The sequence below is a fragment of the Agelaius tricolor genome, unplaced genomic scaffold (assembly GCF_023055355.1).
Source record: "Agelaius tricolor isolate 1412-34295 unplaced genomic scaffold, bAgeTri1.0.p SCAF_59, whole genome shotgun sequence".
In the NCBI taxonomy this organism is placed as follows: domain Eukaryota; kingdom Metazoa; phylum Chordata; class Aves; order Passeriformes; family Icteridae; genus Agelaius; species Agelaius tricolor.
Window position 1 is genome coordinate 798,731 of NW_027269319.1, and position 9,505 is coordinate 808,235.

The following is a 9,505-nucleotide window of genomic DNA, read 5'->3' on the forward strand; positions in this document are numbered from 1 at the left end:
GGAAGAATCCTTTCTTTCTCACCCTGTGAACAAGCTGAGCATTTCCTTCTGAGTTGTCAGCTGTCTCTTAAAGGTGCAAATGGCTTCTTTGGTGTTTTGAAAAGTACGTATTACAGGATAGACTCTTCACAGATATTAAAATGAATATATATATATATATATATATATATATAAATTAATATACTCTATGTGTTATGTTGTCTTAGTTAGTAGTACTGTATTTTTTTAAGTAGTGTGGTATGTTGCAGTATGATGTCATGGTTTGCCTCAGATACCCCAGATTCCTCCCTGATAATTCCCTGCCAGGTGTGTCAATCATCCCTCCTTTCCACACCCTGACCCCTGCTGAGCACTGTCTGTCAATTCTGGCATTCCAGAAGGGTGGCGAGTGATTGGCAGAATTCAAAAGATGCCCTCCCCTCCTGGAAGGACATTGGGCCATCCAGGTGTCCTCTGTCCCTTGAGACTTCCCCTCCTGTACCTGGCTGGTGGTCCCCCATGTTCCTTCCCTCCCCCTCTCTCCCGGGTGAGCAAAAAACTGTGAGCAAAAAACTGTGAGCAAACCGTGCGGTTGGGAGTTCTCCTGGAGCCGTTGCTGCATTCAGAGGCCTGTGAGCCAGGAATAAAGCTCTGGATCAAAACCCTCCACCAGAACCGACTCCTTTCCTTCACCTCACCTTAAAGCTTCTACACCAAAGGTAAACCTGAACTCCTGCATGCCTGGACTTGCCTCCAAGAGCCCAGCTGCAGCATCCAGCTAGCCACAGTTGTCGCTATTTGGTCAAGCAGCAAAGGCCAGACAAGCTCATGTACGTCCCGTCCGGTTATATTGGTAATTGTTTCAGTGGTAAATATAGTTTTAGGTTATAACATTATGTAAAAGAGAAACTAAGCGATGTAAGATACTTTTTTAACTAGCTCAAGAAAGGGATGGGATAATCAAGAAATTCTTTGCCCAGAGATAACAGCAACAGGACACCCAAAGCCCCAAGAGAAGAATTCTTGTGTCCTTATTGGAAAAGACCAACTTTCTTCCACTTCCTTCCCAACTTTGAGGAGCCAACAGGATTAAAGGGGAGAACTTGACAATAACCAGAGAACACCCTTTGTTTGAAAAGAATTTATGCATCATGTATGAGATATATGAATATGCAACAGGCTACTGCTTTTAAGGGCTAATCCTTTGTTAGCCTGTGTGCTTTCGGGGCATAATTGCCCAGGAGGCAGCAGGACTGTCCATATGTCTTTGTTTTTATTATCCTTTACTGTTCTAACTCTGATTATCAAAATTCTTATTACTCTAACTTTTATTACTATCTTAATAGCCATTTTATTGCTATTAAACTTTTAAAATTTTAAAACAAGGGATTGGTGTTTTTCACAGTGTGCTTTGAAAGCTGGGAAGACTCTTCATTCATCATCTCCAGAGCACACTGCCTTTGGCACACTGGCCCGTCTTGATACATCTGTGACACTTCTAGGTGAGGCAGAAAGGGCAATGGCATTTGAAGGCAAAACCAAAGGAAGAATGGGGCAGCCCAAACATCTTGTGCAGATGCAGGCCTTCGGCTGTGACTGGAGGGCATTTGGGCTCCTGCCACTTGGATTTGGATCCCTAAATGCAATCTCTTTGGCTGGAGGAGAGCCTTGCTCAAGTGAGAAAGCAGAAAGATCAGAGAGGGTGCTCAGAAAGGTCTCCTGTGGTGCAGAGCTGTCAGCGCCTGTGAGGTGAGAGCGGGCCCGGCCTTGCCCGGGCTGGAGCCCCAGCAGAGCCCCGGCAGAGGCGGGAGCAGGCTGAGCCCCGGCAGAGGCAGGCTGGAAGGAGGCCCTTGGAGCTGCCAGAGGCAGCAGCCGGGCCCTGGGTGCCTGTTCCTGGGAGCGGGCGAATCCTGCACTCTCAGAGCCCAGGTGGCAGCTGGCTGATCCCGAGGGGAAGCGCAGCCGTGCTGGGCACAGCCTGGCCTGGAGGCATTGGCCGTCTGGAGTGTGCCCAGGAGCAGAGAAAGGCCAAGGGCAGCCGAAGGCCGCTGGGCTGGCTGAGGATTCCTCCTCTTCTGCCGGCTGCCCTGCAACTCCTGGCCAAGGTCAGCAGTGTGTGCAGCACTCTGGGCACCGGGGCAGGGAGCCGGGCTGCTCGGCAGGCTGGAGCACAGGGCAGCCTCCTTCAGGCCCGGCACTTCTGCCAGGGCAAGCGAGGCCAGCGTGAGGCAGGGACAGCTTGGCAGGGCACGTCTGCAGGAGCCAGCGCCTCACGCAGCTCTGGCAGGAAGCACCTGCAATCCTGCAGTTCTGCACTCAGCCAGAGCAAAGGTGTGAGATGCAGAGTGTTTGGCAGAAATATTCAGGCCCACCAGGCCAGCCTGCTTTGTGTTCTCTGGCACACAGCAAGCGCTGTGCAAAGCAGCTCTGAGCTGCTGGAGAGAGGGAGTCAGGGATGTGCCTGAGGTGAGTCAAGGGCTTAGCTGAAAATGTAATTAGGATAATTGAAAAGTGCAGATGAGTCCAGGGGCTAGCTGGGAATAGAATTGGGATAGTAGAAGATTTCTTGTTTTAGTTAAGATTTTAAAATTAGGTAAGAAGCTAAGTTAGTAATACAGCTAGCAGAAATCACACACCTTAGGTAAAGAGTACCAAATATATTAGGAACATAAAGCTAGCAGTGACAGGGATAGAGGAAGCAATTGTGAAGAAGCAGAGACCATAGAAATACCTTGACTTAAGAATAATTGAACAGTTAGGAGAGGCTTGGACCATGACCAGCAGGTCAAAAGGTCTTGCCAACTGGCCATGGGAGAAGAGTTCACCATGAGGAAGACGGCTTTCTTCCTCCCATACGACCACTCCCTCATTTCAAAATCCCACCGACTCAGTTAAGGGAGTACAATTGTGCAGCTGTAATAGATATTCAGCTGATAAAAATACGAAGCAGGCGGGTAATAATTATGTATTATGGGTCCTTAGAAACCTAATGTAAAACCTTTTCTGTAGAAATAGAGACCAGGAGTCTGCAACTCCTTTCACGTGTCTTTGGAAACTTGTTCACATATGTCCAGCACTGCAATAAAATCACTTCTTTTCTACTTTTCTATTTAATTAGTTGAAGAGATGTCTGTCCGTGCTTCAAGGGTTATGCTGGAGTAGTGAACTGATTTGGAAGGGAGCAGAAGAGTTTCAGCAGGCAATTTTTGGAAGAGATGGAAGGCTCTTGTGACTGAAGGGAAAGCCATTTGGAATGGAGTAATGATCCCAAAGACGATACAATTGTATCTTTGTGACTGAATTTAAATCAGAATGATTATAGATAACTTCATGCAATTTGTCTACAAATTTATCAAAGTCTTCATTCTTCTTTGGTGAATTTGTATAAAAGACATGGTGTGTAACTTATCTGGAAGTGCAAGGGTAGCATTATGTGCTAGTTGTTGGCTCATCTGTAAGACTTGATCAATGCTCTTAGCCTGGGCAGTGGCAGTAGCCCAGGGCCCCTTGCCAAGTAACTGTTGTGCTGTTAAACTATACAGAGGATCACCCTGCACTCTGGGTCTTGCTGCTTCTTGAGCACACTTTTCCTCCCAGCTTTTATGAAACACAACCTGCTGATGCGGTGGCATTCTAAGTCTTATTAGGGTATGCACATCAGCTGGAATTGTGTTAGATGGAAAAATATACTGCAGAAGTGACTGTGCAAGTTGGGATTTTCAACCAAATTGTGAAATTGCAGCTCTCAACTTTTCTAAAATCTTCCAAATGAAAGGTTCTCAAAGTCTACTTGCAGCATTAGTTACCACAGGAAAAGCTTCTACATCATTTGAGAGAAAAGTCCCTTCTACAATAGCTTCTGGAAGAACTTTTTTCTACTTTCGTTTCTGAGCTGCTTCTATTTCAGGGTCATGTTCCAACTCTAATTCCACATTCTTTACAGTGTGAGAGGGAGGATTTTGTTAAACTGACTCAAATGCTGGCTCAGAGACAGAAGGGAGGAGTTTTGACAAGATTATGGCCATATTCAGCCGATGCACAATCCAGCCTGCTTGTAATAATGGACAATGAACACGTTCACAAAGAATGAATTATGGACATATTCAGAAATGGGCTCGGTATATCCTTGAAAAAGATACAAGAGGAAGAGTCATCAGGACTCAGCAAGTTTGTCAGCAAGCTTGGGAAAGTGAGCCATGGGTGAGCCAGACAACCACAGTAAGACACGTGAAAAATTAGATGAGCCAATCAGCATTCTATTTTAGACACATGAACAGCTAGGATTAACCAATCATGTATTAGCTAGAGACATGTGGACAGTAGAGATTTATTATAAATCTAGTCTTTTAAAGGATAATAAATTTGGCTTCACTGGATCATATTGGTTATGGTGTGATGTCCCTGAACCTCTGCTTCCCGCATTTCTGGTGGAGAACGCGGGCAGACCCAATGTCGTTGCACCAGAGGGACTTGAGGACGGCAATTTGGCTGCTCTGCAGAGGATCGGAGCCAGCCTTCAAGGAGCGGAGAAGCCGGTGGAAAGTACCTTCACTGCCCCGGTGAGAGGAAAAGGTTACTGGAACTCCAGTCGTAGATGACTTGAATCTCACCCTGATCAAGGTGAGCAGCCAGAGTGGAGGTGGTGTGAACATTAAAGGGAAGGTGTTCAGAAACTCCTCCAACATATCCTCTCTAAGAGCGAACAAAAGTATGATGCTTCAGTTATGAAGAGACTATTTCACTGGGCTTGGGACCATAATCTCATAGCAGGAGCACAGGTTGCTTTTGAGATTTTGACATGGGAAGCTGTGGGGCGAATGTTGTGGGACAGTATTGCATCTGGCGGGAGTGAGGCAAAAGAGGCGTCTAAATATGCTACTTTGTAGAAAACTGTCATAGAGGTGTTGCAAGCCTTAAAGGCAGAGAGGAAAGCTGCTGCTGCTGCGGCTTGTGCAGCCCTCGCCTCTGCATCGGAACAGCCTCAGGCATTTCCAGTAACTTCAGTTCAGCAGCTGTTTTCTACCACCTTAGATATTCCCTCACGTAGCCCGCAAGCCCTCAGCTCAGAATGGAGCATTACACCCACTGCTCCTCCAGCTCAGAGCAAGAATGAAGAAGCTGCTGCCTCTTTGGGGGGGGGTTAGGTTGCAGAACAAAGGACAGTTGCACTCAGAGTTACAAAGCTGTTGATAAAGGAAGCTAAACATGCTGTAAGTTCAAAGGATAAGGAAGGAGATGTATTATGAATAGTGCTTCTGTCAAAGAGGATTTAAAATCTTTAGTAGACAGATTGCAAAAATTGGTAATTCAGCAAAAGGATTCAGTTGTCCCCAAAAGAGACTATTCTTTTGAGAAAATGGACTTGCCAATGATAGTAGGTTCAGACAGACATCCAGGGAAGCAGTTACCAACCTCTCATTTTGTCTCTGAGCCAGCATTTGAGCCGGTTTAACAAAATCCTCCCTCCCACATTGTAAAGAATGTGGAATTAGAGTTGGAACATGACCCTGAAATAGAAGCAGCTCAGAAACGAAAGTAGAAAAAAGTTCTTCCAGAAGCTATTGTAGAAGGGACTTTTCTCTCAAATGATGTAGAAGCTTTTCCTGCAGTAACTAATGCTGCAAGTAGACTTTGAGAACCTTTCGTTTGGAAGATTTTAGAAAAGTTGAGAGCTGCAATTTCACAATTTGGTTGAAAATCCCAACTTGCACAGTCACTTCTGCAGTATATTTTTCCATCTAACACAATTCCAGCTGATGTGCATACCCTAATAAGACTTAGAATGCCACCCCATCAGCAGGTGATGTTTCATAAAAGCTGAGAAGAAAAGTGTGCTCAAGAAGCAGCAAGACCCAGAGTGCAAGGTGATCTTCTGTATAGTTTAACAGCACAACAGTTACTTGGCAAGGGGCCCTGGGCTACTGCCACTGCCCAGGCTAAGAGCATTGATCAAGTCTTACAGATGAGCCAACAACTAGCATATAATGCTACCCTTGCACTTCCAGAAAAAATTACACACCATGTCTTTTACACAGATTTGCCAAGGAAGGAATGAGGACTTTGATACATTTGTAGACAGATTGCATGAAGCTATCTATGATCATCCTGATTTGGATTCAGACACAAAGTTACAATTGTTTAATATGTTTGCTTTTGACAATGCTAATGATAAAAGTCGGCAGATTTTGGGAACATTAAAGAAGGGAGCTGATGTTTCAGAAACACTGGAACTTATGGCTAGAACTACAGAAAGACAAAAAGCAGCCTATGTAGCTGCTGCAGTACGGGATGCAGTAAAGCCATTGCTTTCTAAACTGCAAAAGAGAGCCAAAGGAAACCACATTAGGTGCTTTGGATGTGGTAAAATCAGACATATTAGGAGTCATTGTCACTCTGGAACTATGAAAAAATTTTCTTCTATATGCAAAAAAGATAACCACAACACTAAAGAATGTCGGTTTCAGGGAAAGAGGCCCTGGAACGTGCCATCTCCGTGTGTGCTGAGAAAAATACAGAGAGCTGCCTGGATAGCTCAACCTCCCACGGAGGAGGAGAAGGACTTTGCTCACTCAGATCGTCAACTTCTAAAAGCGCCAGAGTGGACGTGGAAACCGCAGTAGATGTTGCCATCATGGACTCTGCTGTACACCTGATAGATACTAATGTAAAAGGACCCTCAGGGGATGGGCTTAGTGGTTTTCTGTTAGGGAGATCATCTGCCAGTGAAAAGGAATTGGATGTAATTCCTGGGGTTATTGATGCAGACTATCAAGGGGTTGTTAAAATTATGGTTAGAACATTTTTCCCTCCTGTATCTGTTCCCAAAGGTTCACCAATTGCTCAGCTTATTCCTTTTAAGTCTTGTGTCCCCTGTATGGACTACAAGGAATGGGGAACAGGAAGCTTTGGTTCCACAGGTAAACAAGAAATATATTGAGCCACAGACATCACAAGACCTAAACCAGACAAACAGGTAACCCTGACACATCCTAACGGTGATTTTATTACAAAGAAACTTTAAAAGCCACCATTGTTACACAGCCTTTTTAGCAGCGGCCACTGGAAGGCAGCCAATCCTCAAAATTAGCTAGACCACCGATACACCTGTTTGGATTGATCAGTGGCCGCTGTCAAAGGAAAAGCTGCCCATAATCCAACAATTAGTGCAAGAAGAGCTGGAGGAAGGGCACATAAAGGCATTGATTACCCCTTGGAACACTCCAATTTTTGCCATCCCGAACAAGAGTGGGAAATGGAGGTTGCTCCATGACTTATGTGCTGTTAATGCAGTCATGCTAAGTACAGCTGCCTTGCAACCTGGTCTTCCATCTCCTACTATGATACCTGAGTCATAGAATCTATTGATCATTGATCTCAAAGATTGTTTTTTTACCATTCCCTTGCATCCAGAACACACTACTCATTTTGCATTTTCTGTTCCATCTATCAAGAAGGCAGAAGCCTACAAAAGGTATGAATAGATTTCTTTGCCCCAAGGCACGCAAAATTCCCCTACGATGTGCCAAATTTATGTGGCTTGGACATTAAAACCTGTTCAGCAGCAATTCCCTGAGTATATCATCTATCATTACTTGGATGATGTATTAGTGGCTGGAAAACACTTAGACTCTGTTCTAAAAGCCATGACAATTAGGCTTGAGGAAAGGGGTTTGAAAATTACTTCTGATAAGGTGCCATCTTCTGCTCCTCGGAAATATCTTGGGTGGCAGATTGATCAGTCTGTAGTGAAGCCACAGAAACTCACCATTACAACTGAAATGAAAACTGTACCTGATGTGCAGAAGTTAGTAGAAAATATTCAATAGATAAGACCTATTTGTGGGATAACTAAGGAAGAACTTGCACCATGAATACAGTTACCAGGCACTTCGTCTCGGACAGATGAATGCCGGAGCCCATAAGAGACAACAGCAGGCCTTGGATCACATTGCCACAAAGCTTGCTACGTGGCATGCACATCCTCTGATCGAGCATGTTCCATTTCAATTGATGATCATCAATCAGAGCAAGGAGGGTGACCATTATGCCAAGCATCCTTTTGCCTTGATTTATCAATGGGTTAAAAGTTGGGCTAATCCTTTCAATCTTTTGGAATGGGTATTTTTACCTGTAAAACAATCTAGAACTATTACCACTCGAATGGAGCTTTTTGCTCATTTGATTTTGAAGGGCAGAGGGACAATATTGGAAATCTGGGGACATGAACCATATTCAATGGCTAACTGGTCTCTTCAATGGGGAATTAGACATTCTGTTTCTTTACAGATAGCTTTGGCTGGATATGATGGTAAAGTTCACAATACTTATCCATGGCACCGGGTGTTATCTTTAGTGGAGCATCAGCGTCTGGAGGACAGACCCTGGAGATTTGACTGTCCAGTGTCTGGGCAGACAGTATTTACAGATGCAGGTAAAAGGCCCAAAAGGGCTGCCTGCACTTGGCAGTAAGACAAAGTGTGGAAAAAGCATGTCATTTTTGGAGAGGTAAAAGATATATTGCAGACAATAGAATTGAAAGCTGTGATTTGGGCTTTTGAAAATTGGAATATTGAGGTCATTACCATTGTTTCTGATTCACTTTATGTAGTTGGCAGTGTCCAACGCCTTGAAAGAGCAGTGCTTGAAGAAATGAGTAATGAGCATTTGTATTCCCTTTTAAGCCCATTGATTAAAACCCTAAATCATCGACAGCAAGAATACTTGATTACTCATGTTTGTGGTCATCAAGCTCTCCCTGGTCTGTCTGAAGGTAACGCTCGAGCTGATCGGTTAGTAGCCACTGTCTGGCCAATGCCAAACTCTGATAAATTTCAGCAAGCCAAAACTTCCCATGCATTTCTTCATCAATCTGCAAAAATGTTAGGTAAACAATTTGCTATTCCCCTTACTGATGCTTCTGGTATTGTGCAATACTGTCCTGACTTGTCAACCAGATGGCATTGGTTTAGTCACGGTGTTAACCCTAGGGGTACTCAACCCTTGCAATTATAGCAAATGGATGTAACTCATGTAGCAGAATTTGGTCAGAAAAAGTTTGTACATGTTTGCATTGATACCTATTCTTGAGTTATATGAGCTACTCCCTTAACAGGTGAGACGTCGTGTTGAGAAACATTTGTGCAATTGCTTTGCCATATTAGGTATCCCCTTAGCAATTAAGACAGACAATGGTCCTGCTTACTGTTCCTTAAGATTCCAACGTTTCTGTAATTTGTGGGGTATTCGACGTGACACTGGTATTCCTCACAATCCTTCTGGACAGGCAATTATTGAGCGTGCCCATCAGACATTCAAGGGCATGCTGCAAAACAAAAAGGGGGAACTCCAAGGTTATCCCCTGAGGAAAAAACAGCTAAAGCCATTTTTGTGCTTAATTACCTTAGAACAACAGGAGATAGGGAAGATCCACCTATTCTTGTGCATCGTGCCCTCACACGTAATCCAAGTGAGGAATTGCCTGACGGCATTCAGGTCATGTTCAAAAGTCCAGAAACAGGGGTGTGGG